This window comes from Solanum pennellii, chromosome 4 (assembly GCF_001406875.1).
Source record: "Solanum pennellii chromosome 4, SPENNV200".
Classification (NCBI taxonomy): Eukaryota; Viridiplantae; Streptophyta; class Magnoliopsida; order Solanales; family Solanaceae; genus Solanum; species Solanum pennellii.
The window spans coordinates 35682153-35701262 of NC_028640.1; the positions used below are offsets into that span (position 1 = coordinate 35682153).

General features: G+C 33.4%; 1 pseudogene; it reads left to right on the plus strand.

Annotated features, from left to right (window-relative positions):
* The first annotated feature begins 15034 nt into the window (after positions 1-15034).
* LOC107016685 lies at positions 15035-16013 on the plus strand (annotated as a pseudogene).
* Positions 16014-19110: the final 3097 nt, after the last annotated feature.

A 19110-nucleotide genomic window follows, 5' to 3' on the forward strand; every position in this document is an offset into this window, starting at 1 on the left:
TTCTATAAAAACATGTGTATGTAATGAATAATAAGATGCTACAAATATATTTTAAATGTGAGACTAGATACATCAAATGAGCAACATATTTAATATTTAAAGTTATTATTTTTAAATAATTAACGATAAATTTTGAACTTCTAACAAAAGCAAACTTCCAATAAAGCCACAAATATATTTAGGACAAAAAGATTTCTTTAAAAAAGTTATATTAAACTAATGTTAATAGAAAGATAACTCAAATTTTGAACTTCGATCAGTAGCAAATTTCCAATAAAACTACGATCAAACCTTTTTTACTTGCTTGTACCATCTCAATTTTTATTATTAATTTACTCACTATCCCTTTTAAGCACTATAGTTTTTTTTTTTTAATCAAGTAATTTGCGCCTGAAATCAAGTTGTATATTTAAATTGAATTAATCCACCAATTTAGAATAAGTATCAAACCAAGTTCCATTTTGCAATATTTGCCCAACCTGAGTAGTAGATCATAATGAACCTATAAAATTTATCCTTAAGTATTATCGGATTATTGTTTAAATAAAATTTTAAAACTGTTACAGAATTGGTAACCCACTTAAAAATAAAACCGGACTTGTTATCAAACTATCGCTGACAACTCCAAGTCATGAGTTGGATAATTTCTCTCAGGCACGTTCAATTAGCATGATGCATAGGCTATCACATTCTTATCTTGCATTAACACAACGTCAACCCGGAATGAGAAGCATCACAACAAACTATAAAATCCTTATCTTTCACCGGTAATACTAGGATATGTGCGCTAGTCAAGAGAATCTTAAGCTTTGGAAAGCTCTCCTCACATTTTAGTCCATACAAATGGTATCTCCTTCTTGGTCAAGTTAGTCAAGTGAGTAGCAATAGAATCAAAATTCTTCACAAACCAACGGTAGTAGCTGGCGAGCCCCACAAAGCTCCTAACTTCCGTCACAGAGCTAGGCCGAACCCAATTTTTAGACGCCTCAATCTTTTGAGGATCTACCATTATCCCTTCCTTCGAAACTACATGCTCCAAAAATGCAACGGAAGTCAACCCAAATACACACTTAGAAAATTTTGCATACAATCTTTGTTTACCAAGAACACCCAGAACAATATGAAGATGGTTGACATGTTCTTCCTCACTCTTCGAATAGACCAAAATGTCATCAATAAAGATTATCACAAAGGAATCAAGAATGGCTTGAACACCCCATTCATCAAGCTCATAAAAGTTGTAGGCGCATTAGTCAATCCAAATGACTTGACCAAAAATTCATATTGTCCATAATGAGTTATTTCAAACGACTTCACCAAAAATTCATACTGTCCATAATGAGTTCTAAATGTCGTCTTAGGTACATCTTCAGGCCTAATTTTTGATTGATGACACCCGAATCTTAGATCAATCTTAGAGAAGACATCTACACCTTGCAGTTGATCAAAGAGATCTTTTATCTAGGAAAGGGGTACCTATTCCGAACAGTGACTCTGTTGAATTGCCGGTAGTCTATACATGCATGTCCTTATACTACAATCCTTTTTCTTAACAAACAAAATTGGAGAACCCCATTGGGAAGCATCCGGACAAATAAATCCTTTATTAAGGAGCTCTTGGATTCGAGCTTTAAGATCTCCCAATTCTACCAAAGCCAAGCGATACAGAGGAATAGAAATGGGGCGAGTACTAGGCTCTAAGTCAATACAAAACACTATGTCTCTATCCGGAGGCATGTCATGTAACACTCTGAAAATCCATGACTTAGTATAGAGCCTCACATGATGAACTAAGACTTGAAACAATGTTTATAGGCCTAAAATAATGTGTTGAAACTAATTAGTAAGTGTTAGAGTCAAAATGTTAAGAAACGACCATGACGTCCGGAGAATTGTGGAATATGTGCTACTAAGTCTTGGCATATTTCATGGGGTTTTAAGAGTCAATATTTAATAAAAATTGGTAAAAATATGTTAAAGATATAGAAAAGTGTGTTTAGGATCGAAACGTCTGGGTACGACTCCATAAGGACCACTCTAAGGGTCCTTGGATAGGATTCTTCCATTTGAACCCAAAACTGTCAATTTGACAGTGTGCATCCACGAGCAAAATGACGAGCCGTCGTTTTATAGACACTCCGTCAATGGCTTCGTAGTTTTAAACTTAGTCAATTGAACAAGATGGTCCAAAAGACCAGTCTCTGTCCTAAATGACGCTCGTGCAGGACGGGACATCGATGGGACCACGGGTTGTTGGTCAGGGCCTCATCAATTGACACCTAGTTGACTGCCAAGTTTTTAAGTTAAGTGAGTTGGTTAGTTAATTAGTTAAGTAATTAATTAATGATTAAGGGATGGTTAATTAAGTTAGTTTAGAGAATATATAAGACTTAAACCTCATTAAACTAACCTAATACCCCATATTTCCTAAACCCAAATTCCTCCAACTTCTCTCTACTTTCTCTCTATTCAAGACCCCATTGAAGACCAAGCTTCAAGGTGAACTGCGGATTCAAGACTTAATCTTTTCTCCATCAAACTCTAAGGAATCTTAAGGTACGTAATCTATTCACTCTTGGGATCTCTTTTCCCAAGAGGCTTTTCAAAATTGATTTCCAACAATGTCTAAACGTTGGGTTTTCTTCCAATTCCAAAATTGATCTTTCCAATTTATTTGATATTGGTTTCTTTTGATTATTATTGATAGATTATTATTATATATTCTTTAATTGTTGTATTTCTTAGTCTTTGACCTAGTTCTATGGAAGAATTCATGATTTGACCATTTTCCCCTAACCATAGGTTATGAATTGAGGGTGAATTGATTAGTGATGATACAATTGACTTAGTTCTTGTATAAATTACTATTATATGATGTAATTAAGTGGATTGATGGATGAATTTTATTGGATTGATAGAAGGATTTTGAAGTATGGAGGTAAATTGGTAAGACTTTGTGATCTTGAGTTCTTTATTTCATATAATTGATAATGGTAAACAATTGGAGTATTATATGTGATTAGTTAAGAAGATGATGATATGATGATTATGATGAAATGTCTTTACTATGTGAATTGTGAGATCATGTTAAGGGTATGTTGATACTAGGTTGAATGTGAATCACTTGTGTGCCTTACTATGATATGATTATGAAGTATTGATCTCACAAGTGAAGGGTTGTTATAAAAGGACATTCTCATGCAATACCTAATGAGCTAATGATATGATATACAAGGGGTTAGTCTTCTATGACCTATATTAAGCTATAATGATTAAGAATGACTTAAAGACATTTGATAAAGGGACTTTAGCTTAGCACCGAGTGAACTTGATAATGAGAGGTGTTGACTCCCCATAGAAGGAGATTCACCAAATGTTCTCATGAGATGAGGACTCCAATTTCTAATGGGCATGTAGTGGGTTCAAGAATATATCCTAGTTCGTTAACTATATTGCCTCCATAGGAAAACTAGCTAGTGGATCCACCTAGAATGCTATGTTTATGTTTTGGTCCTACCTTGGCAAGTAGACCATCTTCTTTCGGTGTAGAGTTTCATGACACCGGATTCTATGTTTATCTCATATTGTCTATTGTCGGTTAAGGCGATTGTTCCCGAAAGTAATGAAGTGAACACTAACTAGGGTGACTTAAAGGGTTCTACTTTGTGTAAGTAAGGGTATGGGACTCTACTTATACATGACACAAGTTGACCTTGAGGGAAGTCCTAGGAGATTGTTCTTATGTACTTATGATATGAATGAAATGTATATGATGACTTTATATGTTGATTATCCTATATGATGTTAGTTTCATTGATGAACATGTTATTGGTCTAATTTGATATATATGGTAAAGAACATGCATGATATGAAGATATATGAAATGTTGACATTGCTTATGATCCTTTACTTGTTTTACTTGATTATATGGGGTTATGGGGCTTTACATAAGCATTACACTTGTAGTCTTGAGAAAGGGTTGTGAGTAAGGGTCTTTTATGATGTGATGTTATGAACTAATGTACATGAATTGTTGCTATGACATTATGTTGGAGTTATTCATGCTTATATGATCTTGATATGATGCCATTCATGTTAATATGACTTATGTTGATAGTATCCATGTTGATTGACTTTATCATGATGTTGGTTCTGTGTTGAATATGGACTTGCCTTGAGTAAGGTTGTGTCTTTTGGCTTGTATATGTTCTTAATTGTGCATAAAGGCTTTTAAAAGTGACTTAGCATGTTGAACTAAATGTCCTTTTAAGCATGATTTAAATGGCTTTGCTTTCATATGTTTCAATTCTTAGTAAATGTGGTTGTACTAACCCATATTCTTTTCCTTTTTCCAAACAATGTAGGTTCGGGCCATTGAAGTATCAAGGTCTCTTTGCAAGAAGACTTGGACTTTTCCCCAAGTTTTGATAGGTCCTCTAGTTCGAGGATGGTGCCACGTGTTCTACCTTAGTGGTATTGCTATTGTCTAAAGACATTTATTTCTTTCCTTTTCTTGAAGACACTTGTTATAAGACCTATGTGGCAAATATGAATTTGTATAAGGGCTATGCCCAATACTTCGTTTTAGATGGTTTAATGTGAGATGGTGTTCTTAGACTAAATCATTATAAGTTTGTTTTGTTGACTAAACGAGAAGCCTATATAAGCTTCATATGCGAGGAGACTAAGTAAACTCGATATATAATATGTGAGAGGTCTATGTATACTTCAATATGTAAAAGTTTTAAATTTCCACATTTTTGACCTATGATATGTTATGAAGAATGCTAAGGGCTAGTCTAAGTCCTCTTCGAGGACAACGAGGCAGGTTACGTCTAGGGGGTGCTCTTCGGTTGTGACATGCCAGACAAGTTGTTGTGAAATACTTCACTAAACTCAGACACTACAAGAATAGACCCAATATATGGAGCCTCAATCTCCACATCCCTAACATGAGACAAATAAGACAAGCAACCATGCTCTACTAATATTACTAGCCAAAATGAAGGATATAATCTTAGCTTGCTTAGTCTTGTACACCTCTTCCCACTCTAATATTTCCCTTCCCAGAATTTCTATAGTCACAGACTTAATATTATAATTAAGCACAACATAATAGGGGGACAACCAAGTCATGCCTAAGATTATGTCGAAGTCAATAATATACAGAATCACCAAATAAGCCAAGTCTATAATCCCATAAACAAAATAAGCAAGCACGTGGATTGACATGAGTGATTATAACTGAATCTCTAAGAGGGGTGGAAACACATATAGGGGCATCAAGGACATCATACAACATCTCAAATTCAGAGGCAAATCTCAAAGACACATAAGAAAAAGTGGATCCTGGAACAAATAACACATTAGCAATCTGGTCACAAACAAGAATAACATATGTGATCACCGCATCAGATGCCTCCGCCTTATTTTTGCCGAAAAAGCATTACACAGAGCTCTATCATCAACATGAGACACCTCCCTGCCTGGTTGCGCATTAGCTCTACCTCTGTTACCAATTCCTCTACCTTCACAACCTTACTGGTTACCTCCTAGCCCACCTTGTGGACGTCCTCTATCATATTACCATTTTTCGCGGGTACCATTGCTTGAGAAGGTTGTTGCCCAGACTCAAACACACATTGGTACGGACAATCTCTCCTCATGTGTCCAAGTTCCCCACAATTATAACAAGCACGGTCATCAGATGGTCTGCTACCCGTCACATGCACAATACTCTAATTATCCTGAAAATTATTAGATGGAGTCCCCGAATAGATACCTCTAGAGGCGGGCATGTCGGACTGAATTGTCTTGGCTGTGAGCATTGTTTTCCCGAATTCTCTAGAATATAATCCTTAAAGATTATCGAAATTCTCGACCCTTTTAGCCAATGCCTTGGCTTGACCATCTAGCTTCACCCCTCCACTTTCTTGACATAATTTGTTACTTCATTAAAATTCTTCTCGGGAGAAGTCATGTGGACAGACAGTACTTACAACTCATAATTCAAACCTCTAATAAATAGTTGGATCCTCCCCTCTTTAGTAGTGACCAACTAGGTAGCATATCGGGACAAAGCATGAAACTTGACATCATAAGCAGCTACAGACATACCACCTTGCTAAGGTCATAAACTCATCCTTCTTGTGATCTCTCAAGGTCCTAGGTACATACTTCTCTAGAAACAAGGCATGAAAATGGTTCCAAGTAAGGCTAGTAATTGTAAAGGAGCGGATCAAGAAGATCGATTTTACCAGAATCGATCCTCGTTATTTGATTTATTTATCAGAATCGGTTTTACCAGAAATTTTCAAAGGTTTCGCTCGGTCCCTTAGTTACCGGATAGGAACCGGTTTGGACCGAACCGAAGTCGGTTCTTACCGGATCATTTTGTATCGATGATTTTTTTTATTTTTTATTAACTTTAGTTATTATATAATATTATATTATTAATTAATAATATTATATTGTTAAAACACTTCAATTTAAAACTTTAAAAACTTTAAAGTAAATTTTGAAGTTTCAATTGAATTAATGTTAAACTTTGAACTTTAAAGTTTAAAGTTTATATTGAAATCAAAGTTTAAAATTGACTTTAAAGTTTAAAGTTTATATTGAATTTAAAGTTTAAACCTTAATTCAATTTTATGTTACAGTTTAAACTAATATTAAAATAGTTAAAATTAAATTTCTAAAATGACTTTAATTAAATATAAGAGACTATTTTAAAAGAAAATCAAGGCGAATAGTCGTACATTTATTCAAATAAATAAATGTACAATACAAATATTAGAAAGAGTAGAAGATTACATAATCTAGATATTGAATATTAATTATTTACTAACAATTTAAAAAAATTAACATATTTTTCTAACTTTTGTATCCTTTCAAAAGAAACATTTTTTGGAACTTGTATTTGTCATTCTTCTTCACTAAATATTTCATCTTTCGTCTTCTACTTGGCTACTTAATTGTGATAGTATGGTATTTCTCTTTTGGCATTGACCCAATCTCAAAACAACACCGATATTTTCAAAGTATCCTTTGCTAATAGATATTGATGATCTCCAATCATAAATCTCGCCGCACTAAAGGCTTGCTCCAAAGCGACTGATGATGCTTGAATCGCTAGCACAACTCGAATTATCTTAGCAAGGGACCAAAATTGATTTTCACGATTCTTTCACCATACTAATATTTCAGCTTGAAGTTGTCCTTCTTCATGCCTAATCTTTTCCCGTGCCTGATTGAAATATAAATCAAAATCATTATTAATAGAGGGTTCAAGCTCAAGATAATCATCCATCCAATCATCCATATCATCACTTGTAGGCTTACAAGATGGAGGTTCAACTATCGGAATACTTTTTTCGATAGCTTATATGTATTATATCTCTTTAACTTTTGTATAAATGCTACTTTACAATCTTCAACACTAGGAGTTCATCATCTTTAATTTCTAAATTTGTGTAAATATTTTCAACCATTATTTCAACACCTTTTAATTTGTAATTTGGATTGAAAGTAGTAGCAGTTACATAAAATTGAGGAATAGGAAAAATATATTTTTTGAAATTTTCAATCATAAAAGCAAGTGAATCTTTAAACCGATCTTTTCCTCTATATTTGGAAATTCAAATGAAGTAGCACAAATGTTTACTAAAACGAAAGAAATAGTTTGATAATATTGACCAGAAGCAACATTTGTTGCTTTCTAAAAAACACTTACAAATTCAATAAGTTCTTTGGTATTTTCCCAATCTTCATAGCCAATTCTTAAATTCGGCTCCGCATTATCAATATTAAAAACTAATTGTACCATCTCTTGATAAATATAAACAACTTCAAGCTTTTCAAATAAAGAATTTCATTTAGTGCATACTTCTTGTGGAACTTTTCTATATGCAAGTCTACATTCTTTACAACGCTTTTTAAATTTTGTAATTCTAGCTTTTATTTTAACTTTAAAATCCAATTACAAGCAAGTCTAATTTTTTCACAAGAAATTTCAAATTGATAAATATCATCTTTTACTATCAAATTATACACAAGTGTGACACACTTAATATGAAAAGAATCATTATCAATTGAACAAAGTCTACATTTTGAATAATTAATTGCGTTTAATTATTAGAAGTATTATCTAAAATGACACTCATTATTTTATCACAATATTCCATAAAATTGTAAAATAGAGCTTATTTTTGTTGCTATATAAGAATTGGTTTTAGTTTCTTCAACATATTTATACCCTAATATTCGTTTTCGCATCTTCCATTCATGGTCACTCCAATGAACATTAATTGTAAAATAATCATTACCATTAGGACTACTTATCATATCAGAAGTAATAGATAATCTACCATCATAATAAATAAATAAACAATGAAGAAAATGACAATTTTTTTTATATTTAAAAAGATCAGTTTTAATTTTACTTCTTGGAATACCTTCATAATCTGGGTTATACGATTCCCGAATATAATAACAATATCAGGATGTGAAGGAAATGAAAAAATCAAATCACAAACAACAACCATTTTGGCTAATTCTCTACGATATTTTTCTTTATTATGTGAGCGGTGTGTGCTTCGGTCAGCCGGGTTATTCATATTTAATTCACTTTGAACCATTTTAGTATCTCCAAGTCCCATAGAATTTTCAGGTATGGGTATTCCATTTCTAATAATCCTTTCTATATCATCTAGGCGAGCAAATTCTTTATTACACTTTCTCAAATATGTTCTTAGTCGTCCCGTTCCCCCTTTTGTACCCCTAGTTATAGGTTTCATGATCAATTTACATTTCGTGCAAGTAACAATAGTGTTTTCCTCATTTGTACCAAAAATTTACATACTAAAGATCTTTTAACACGTACAACGATCTTTCAAAAAGTAGGTAAAGGGGGAACTTCATCTTGTTCTGGTAATTTGATAGTCGGACTAGTAGGGGTAGGGGTCTCATCATCTTCCTCATTTATTTCTACTTCCTCATCTAATTATTCCTCAAAATTAGTAAAACATCTATTTAAAGTCTCATGATCTGCTTCATTTTTGAAATTAAATTCGATAGGTCCTTGTGACATAAAAGAAGTTTCATAAAAAATGAGTATAATAATTAGTATTAACTCTAAATCTAGGCAGTAAAATTTAAGAATTTGAACTACTTCCTCCTACCCTACTATTTTTTCTTTTTGACATTGGTCTTTTACCACTATTTCTTTCTGAATTTATGTTCAAGTTTAAAATAATTAAATATTATGAAATACAAGCAAGATAATATAGCAAAAAAAATAAAACAACTTAATGAATAAACAAATAAAAAGTTAAAGTTGAAACGAATGTACCGATGTCTACATAAAAGTAGACGTATAACCAACGTCGAAATGGAGGGATGCCAATTGAATTTACTTCAAATAAATCTTTAAAATTCAAACTCCAAGTCAATATCAAAAAATAATAATTATGAATTTATGAGATATTAAAATTGAGAGATTTTATAAGATCCTGATGAAATCGTTTGTGAATTTGTGATTTTAATGAAAGAGTATGGGTATATTAATAGTGTTAAGGACTTAGGGGGGGGGTTGGCTGTTTGGAGCCGTTTTTGGCCCCAGCCCAACGGCTAGAAGAGTCCAATGGTTACAAATTAACGTTCACCTTTTAAAAAATTAAAATGGAAAGTGACCGTTGAACCGAACTGGATCAACCGGATAAAAAACTGGGTTCTATTTCGATACTTGTTCTGGTAACCTATAAGACCGGTTCCTTATCGATTCAATCGGTACCCGACTTACCGGTATGGGAACGGGACCGGCCAAAACTCTGTCCAATTACCAGCCTTAATTCCAAGTAAGTGGAGGTAATATAGAAGATTCGCACTCCATGTAAGCTCTCCACCATTGCTTGACTTTACCTTAAAGTTGAAAGGACACAAACTCGACCCCATGTTGGGGAATGAAACCCAATTTATGCAGCCTATCATAGCAGTCCAAGATGAACTCATAAGCATCTTCAGTCTCAAAACCAAGAAATATCGAAGGCTTAAGCTTCAGGATCTTAATCAACATATCATGCTCATTACTGGACATCACAGGACCCAACAAAGAACGAAAGAAGGCATTATTACCTCCCACTTCACCCATCTTGGTCGCAGTCCTAGATACCGAGGGGTTAGTAGGGGCTTGAGTGGGTGGAAACATTCCAAGACCAGCCAACCCCCTTCAACAATGACATGATATGTTGATCTAACATTGGATCGATGAGAGTGATTCCTGCAGCTTCCGCTGCTCTCCTTCCTCTAGTTCGATTTCCTCAACATCCTCAATCTCAACTTCTTCTTCTATCTCTTCATTATGTGCCGGAGGGTTCTCATTCACCAAAACATTTTCAATCGGCACCTCATTCACAGCAGGCGCCACACTCCCATGGCCGATACCCTTAGATCTTCCTCTACCTCTGCCTCAACTGCGACCTCACATTGCGGGTTCCTCAGCTGGAGCGTTGATGGGAACTATGGTCCTAAAGCCATTATATCTAGTATTATCCATCTGCAGATAGAAAAGTGAAAGAAGTTAGATACCAATTTAAATCGACAGATGCAAATTGGAATCAAGTCATAGCATGAAGGATACAAGAGAAAAATGGAGATTTTCTGAAGTCCTATATCCTTTCGAAAAAGAATAAAGGCGTCACCACACTGTTATGCGAGACTTTATTAGACTCGTTTCTTTACATTAAGATCAACAAACCTAGAATCTGATACCAAATTGTCACGAACCAAAATACATCGTGATTGACACCCACACTTACAAGCCGTTGGGAGGATCACTACTACCATTCAACTAAAACAATTATTTCAAAACTAAGGCATTTAACTTACGGAAGCAAGTTGAATGACTAAAAAAATGAAGTTCCATTACTATAAAAAGATCTAACAACAAAAATTTGCGGAAGATAAACCTAAATTTTGAAAGTCAATGTACCAAAATTATTAACAAATTCCAAGTCTAAACAAGAGAATACTATTGTACTATTCAACTAAGTAAACAAAAGGTCTATGTCCGGAAATGGTGGACATAGACGAATGAGAACTCCATGGTAGCCCGAAAGATGAGGATCACCCTTGAAGTCGATGCGATAATCTCTAATCTCCTAAGTGAGGTCTGTCAATAGAAACTTGAAGATGTCATGTACTCAACATAAATAAGAGCAAGTGCAGAATTGTACACAATTACCGTGTACTGCTAGGATCACGCGGCTATCCTACTAGTGCAAAATAAGCAAGTAAATAAACACTATAATCACATGCATATATATAATCATATATAACATTATCTACATGACAATTCGATAAAACATTTCACCTGCTTAACACATCATTGATCCTCTCACGGAACCCAAACAATAAGTTTGTCGGAACGTGGCAATCCGATGTCAAAGTATGCTAGAACGTGGCAATCCGATCCAATATTGTGCCGAAACGTGAAAACCCGATCAGAAGTTATTCTGAAATGTGACAACCAATCCCAGTTAGCTTGTAACAACATGGCAATACGATCCCCAATCACATACCATAATCACAATCACAAGTACATCATTAAAATCATACATGTACATCATGATTTCATTGCTACATCATTCATCTATCTCAATTACAACCAGTGTGATCAACATTGCAATGTTCATATATATAAGTATCACAATGAGCAAGACCATGCATACATCAGAAATTCATGAAATCACAATCATCACCTAACTCGAAATAAGCTTGAACCCTAAGAGACTTGTTCCTTCCCCTTTTGAATTTGTTTCTCTTGTTCGTGGTCTACAAACAATCGCTAATGCACGAGAATCAATAGAAAATCACTAATTACCCGGATTACTAACAATTCTATGAACCCTAGATCAACCACTAATCCCAACTAGTCAATTTTAGGTTAAATTACACCATAGAACTATCAAGAAATCCTTCCCTCTTAATATTGACCCATTCTAATACATTCTACGGATCGAAAAACGAATTCGGGAAGTGAAAAACTTACCTTTAGCCTCAAGAATGGTGGAAAATGAGTTGAAAAAGCCAAGGTATCATTCTTTAGCTCTAAATGTAGGTTTAATTAACGATTTAACTCGTGCTCATCCCGCTACAATGGCACCCATCCCACTGTAGCGGCATGAATCCCTCTACAACGACACCTTTTGGACCAATGATCCCTCGTTGAAAATTTTAGTTTTTCTAAGTCCCGTCTCATCTATTATAGGGGCACCCATGTTGCTGAAGCGACATCACCGCTACAACATAATTCCTGCTATAGCGGCACAATTGAGACAGGACTTTTTTAAGGGAATTTCAATTTCCCCTTTTTAAAACACACTCTTAATCCTCTACGCTTAGTAAAAGCCCGTAACGCTACTATCGATTCCCCGAATTCTATTTATCCAAATTCATTTTCGTAAAGTCATCCGAATTCCTCAACGAGTTATCTAACCAATCATGTAATCGAATTCATATTGACTCCATCCAATTGCTACCAGATTTCCCTACACCTTGATGACTTTGATTTCCTTCAAATTTGGACAAGGTTGAGAAAATCCTAATACTACGAAAAAAGTTTTTCTGATCCTGATTTTTCCCTTGTTGGCATTTCTAATACAACGGAACCCGATCGTTAGAGGAAACATCATGAGTATATTTATGTTCAGTTAGGTATATAAAATAATATTTTTAAGACTACCAATAGTTCTAAGACGAAACAAAAAATACTTTAATGGGTCGTTTGATGGTGTATAAGAATAATGTTAAATAGAGCGTAATAACTAGTAACATCTGCATTAGCCATGAATGTATTAGTTATGCTTGCATTGATATACATAAAATATTCTATGTATTGTTTGGTTTGATGCATTAAAAATAGCATGTGTTGCATAAAAAATTAGTTACAAAGACACCCTCCACTATTATGGTGGAAAAGATGTAAAAAGGTTTTGAAGGACAATTGAGTTTTTTTTTATCATGCTAATATATACATAAAATTATTACATTTCTAACACCTAAAAATTCATGGCATTATCAATACACACATTAATACACAATAAAATGTATTAGTTATGCATAGATTGAAAAAAAGAACCGAACAAGATACTAATAATATACAAGACTAATGCATATTATGTTTTTCCTAATACATTCTACCAAAATATTCCTTAAAAGTGTTAATAGTACTTCCCTCATTAGTTAAATTGATGGGCAAAAGAAAAGGTTGGTTAAAAAAGGATCCATTAAGGGAAGACAAGCAATCATAGGCTGCCCACATGATGTCAAATTGTTAGGTGAGAAAAGAACACCATTAATAATGAAAAGCCTCTTGTTGTGAGGAAAAAAACTTGTACTATTTGCATAATACCACAAACAATTTGATGTTCTATACTATTTTCCAAGGAAGGATATTATATATAATGTAGAATGAAGAAAGAAATTCAAAGAGTAATATATGGAAGTAAGAGCCAAGAGGTTTCTATTTATATGTCGTGCTTACTAAAATTAAATGTTTCATATTAGTTGTTGTTTAACAAAATCAATGAATAAATGATAATATTCTTCCTATTTTACCTTTGAGATATTATTAGGCTTGGAATATACTTTTGAGCAATATAGAAAAACTAAGTAATTAATTTATATTCATTGGTCAAATTAATTAATAAAAGTAAATTAATTCATATTTATAGATTGAAAACTTAAATATGAAATCTAAAATGATGATAACTAAATAGAACTAAAAGAAGGTAAAAAAGAATACCTTAGTTTTCTTGAGCAAATCATAGCCTGTCATTCCAGACATACAATAGTCTGTGAGAATAAGATTTATTTCCACTTGCTCCAGATTCTAGACAAGAAAAAAGTTTAATCTTTCATGAAAAATGTAGTTCATCAATGTCATTTCGATTATTTTTATCATAAAAAAATAGTATAAATAAGTCAAATTTTTAATGTATAACATAAATGAGTCTTTTCTCAAAGTCAGATAACACATTTAAACTTTTCCATGAATAAAAAAACAAAAACAAACCAATATAAGATAGTCATATAAATGAATTACGTGTTTGGCATTAGGAGAAACACAAAAAGGATTGGGATTTTGGTTATGTTCTTGTAACCCCAAAAATTCTAAAGCTTTGCTTCCAGAATCCACACTAGTAAGAGCCTGTTTGGATGGGCTTAAAAGCTGGTCAAACTGACTTAAAAGTTGGCTTTTGACTTATTTAAGCGTTTGACAATTCTCAAAGTGACTTACTTTAAGTCAAAAATAACTTATTTTAAGCCAAAAGTTAGGTGAGGGGTGCTTTTTTTTTTTAAACTTAAAAGCTCTTTTACGTTGACCAAATTTATTACCTTTTTGCCCTTAATATTTTTATATAATTTCCAAATTGCCCAGATTATTTTAACCCTAACATCTCTTTCTCCCAGTTGTCTCTTTTTCACGTTTGGGACTTGCTGCATCCAGAAAACTTCTTCCTTTTTTACCAATTTGAAGGGTGAAGATAAACCTTGAAGCAAGTTTCTTTCTATTATATTTTGATTAGTTTTCTTCCTTTTCTCTCGATTGATGGCGATAATATCTTGAAAAATGAAATCAGTTGAAAGCTTAAGTTTTCTCAATTATTTTTCGATTTTTATTTTTTTTATCATGTATTTTTTGTGCATCTTCTGTAATTGATCTAATTTTGTGTATTTTCTATATTTTATGTTTTGTGTTTTTTAATCATATATCTTTTTGCGTGTCTTCTGTAACTGATTTCATTTTGTGTATTTTCTGTATTTTCTGTGTTGTGTTTTTTAATCAAGTATTTTTTTGTGCGTCCTCTGTAACTTTCATTTTGTGCATTTTCTGTATTTTTCATTTTTTTTGGATTATGTATATATATGTTGATTGTGTGTAGTATATATTTTTCATCTACATAAAATTATGAAAATAGTTATTTTAAATTTCCTTACCAATTTTCTTCTTCAGATCAGTTACACCACGTCTGACATACAAACTAATGCTAAGTGAAATAATGATGCTCATCTCAAATTTATAGAGGTATGTGAATTAGATATTAGGAAAGGAAATAGACCAAAAACTCATTTATTTAAAGATGGATGGAAAAATACGTTTAAAGCATTCTATGAAAGTACAGGAAGACTCTATAAAAAAATACAAATGAAAAATAATTGGAATGACATAAAAGCCGCGTGGATTCTATTTAAGAAGTTGATTAGAGGAGATACATGTATAGGATGAGATGCCACTAAAAATACAATTATGGCAGATGATGATTGGTGGAAGCGAAAAATTGAGATACATTTCTCACATTGTTTTATATGTCTGTTGTTTCATTTTTTTGTTACAAGAAGATGTTCCATATTGAAAACTTAGGAATAAGGATCTCTCACTGATATTTTGCTAAGATGCATTATTTTCTAACATTGTTGCTACGGGGAAAAGAGCACGTGCCTCAAATCAATCCCAATTTTTTGAAAGTGAGGTAGGTTCTGACGAAAAAAGACCAAATGATATTGATAATGATGATATGGAGCACTTCATTAATACTAATAATGAAGGGGGTGATGAAAGTGATGATCCACAAGATATGAATTCTACTATGTTTCCTAAACCATCATTAAAAAGACCAAATTCAACTGATGGTATTGAAACTAGTAATCAAGGGGAAAAAAGTAAGACAAAATCTACAGTTGCTTCAATGAAAGAAGATATGCACTCTTTGCTAGAGTTAATGTCTAACAAAAGTACTATTGCATCTCATGCGGCAGATGATTCCACCATTGATAAGTATATGAATTTTTCGGCAAATATTCCCGATATTATTGAAAAGGGTGAAATGTACAACTATTTTGAGAACATGTTTCTTAAAAAAGACATTCCACAAGTGTTTCTTAAGATGCCTATTGATGAAGCTCGAAAGTCTTGGATGGAATATAACTATCAATTATACCTTAAGAAAGTGTGAATAATGTGTTTTTAAGGAAAAAATAATTTTATTTTATGCTTGACAGTATGCTTGTACGCATGAACTTTATTTATTATCTTTAATTTTGTTTAGATTTATCATTGTATGGTTAATTTATACGTATGTGTTTGTCGTGTTGAATTTTATTTAAATGTATTTGTTCTGTTGAATTTATATATAGGTATTCATTTTGTTGAATTTATACATATGCTTTGTTGTGTTGAATTTTTATATAGGTGTTTGTTTTGTTGAATTTATGTAAATGTATATATTGTGTTGCATTTACATATAGGTGTTTGTTATGTTGAATGTATATACATATATTTGTTTTGTAAATTTATATATAATTGTTTATTGTGTAGGATTTATATAAAAATGTATGTTGTGATTGAATTTATATAAATGTGTTTACTAATATAAATAAATAGAATTGAAATTTCTATTGTTGATTCAGAAATGTTGTAAGTAAGTAAAATATATGTATTATTACTCGTGAAATAATGAAACTTTTATAATTTTGATTTTTTTGATTGGAGATATTTTTATTTGTAGTTAAATGGAGGATTTGGACTTTACCATATCACCCCATTTAAGTGATTTGTTAGATGAAGAACCAGAACAAAGTAAGAGAGAGCAAAACGAAAAAGAGTGGATGGCTCTATGTCGGATAGCAGGTAAATACATTATAATGTATTATGAAAATTACTTATTCAAAGAACCTTGTCGTATATCAAAGTGTTCCGGGTATATATTTATTCAAGAGATATTACGAGAAAATGAAACTCGTTGTTATGAAAATTTTCGGTTAAAGAAGGTGGTGTTTGTAGATCTATCCAAAGATTTAAAATAAAAATATAGACTTAAGCCCACGTGTGGAATGTCTATAAATAAAATGTTAGTCATGTTCTTAATGACTTGTGCACATGAAGAGGAAAATCGAATGATACAAGATATTTTTCAAAATTTGAGGGACACGGTCCATAGACACTTTCATTGTGTTTTAAAAGTCGTTTCTAAACTTTCAAGAGACATTATTAAACCACATTTAAATTATAATGATGGTGTTGGAACTCACAAGCCATGTAATGAACGATATTTGTCTTTCTTTAGATAATTTGTTGACACTCAACTTTGACCCTTGATATACCGTGGTTTCACGGTATTATTAATACTTTTTCCTTAAGTTTAGTGTGTCCAAAAGCCTTTTTGTGCTAATTTTTATATAAGTTTCTTTTTGTTTTGCAGGAAATCTGTCCAAAGATGAATGCAGAGATTTTGAGCGAAAAAATGCAGAAGAGACCACCTACGGAGCTTATGACGGTCCGTAGGTGGCAGCGTAGTGAAGCTGCTGAAGGAAGATGGGGAAGTCTGACCAAGTGTGGGGTTACGAAGCTTGTGACGGTCCGTCGTGTCTATGAGAGTCCGTCCTGCAGGTTCGTCATGAAGTTCAGAGAAGTAATCTCAGTACCTATATTTCAAGAGTTTAAGTGTTTTGGAACGATGACCCTCGACGGACCGTTGCGCCTATGACGGTCCGTCATACTTGCCGTCGAGGGTAATGAAGAGAGCAGCAGAAGGAATTGCACAAGTATGGGACGACGAATTCCATAACGGCCTGTCGTGACCACGACGATCCGTCGTGAGGTCCGTCGACCCAGCCGTGTTTTGACAGATTTCAAGCAAATAGAGTCCTTGTATAATTAGGTTTTTATTTTTCTATAAGTAGTTTGAAAAACCTCGTGTTAGATGTCGGAGTCTGGACCTTTGATTATGAGGTTAGACTCCAGACCATTGTTAGACTCTGTATTATTAGGTTATCTTGAGACTTTTATCAGTGATTGTTGGTGATTTTTGTTGATTACTCAAGCGCACTTTCGGATTTTACTCTTTCTCATTGAAGTAAGTACATGAATTCTTATATCACATATTTGAATATTGTAATTATGACTATGGGTAACTAAACTCCATAACTAGGGTTGTGGGAACCATAGGCTAATAATGAGGTAAAACCTAACTAAAATAACAATTCTAGAATAGTGTCTTGCATGTATTAATAATTCTTTCGCTTAGAAGTCTTTTTAACGGATGGCCAACGTTAGAACTCACCTTAATGCTACTTGCCGGACCAAGGAGGTAGATAATAGGAAAAGAATTATTAACATAGATTTAGTGTATACTATCTAATAGGCTAGTATTGATTGGTACGAGGTAATAACTTAGTCAAATATCGAATACGATGCTTAATATGAGGTAAAGATAAGGGTTAGGAAAGCAACACACGTAGCCGGACCAAGGTGCGGAGTGAGATTTTCTAGATGCCGGACCAAGGATTTAGAAATACATAACTTATCACTTTGCATGCAAGATACTAGGAAAGAATTGTTATAGTTAGAATTATCAAGTTATGAACCTGTGGGGAACACGTAAACCCTAGTTACTTTGATTAATTGATTAAACTCCAACATTCAAAGCTGTTAAGTGTCTTTTTCAATTTCGTTAGTTATTTTCATTTATTTAGAACTAGAAACCCCCCTTTTATTGTTTTTACTTTCCAAGGAAGTCATTGACCAAACTATAATAATAACAGGTTGAAGTTAAGTCTAGACTATTTTCCTCGTGGGAACGATCCCAACCTCACTAGTTGGGTTATTTACTTGACACGACCGCTTTACTTCTTATTTGAGAAGTAAGTTTGAGCGTATCAAATTTTGGCGCCGTTGCCGGGTAAAGTAGCTTTTAGATTACCTTGAACTTATTACTATAGTTTAGTTGATATTTTCTTGATTTTACTTTGTTTTATTGTTTTTGATTTATGCAGAACCACCCTCCTTGTATGCCAAATACACGGAGAGGAAGAGGCATACCATCTTGATGAAGTCTGAGTAATCAAGTATCCTCAGTCGTGCCGCGACGTTAAATCAGGCGCTTGTTGGGAGGCAACCCAATACTTATAGTTTTTTTTCTTTGTCTTTTTATTAATGGTAGCATCCGTCGTGCCAGGTACATCTTTCTGTTATGTTCAAACTAGGGCACACGCGACGGACCGTCATCTTGTCGACGGTCCGTCCTGCACAACCGTTCTGGTTGTCAGAGACCC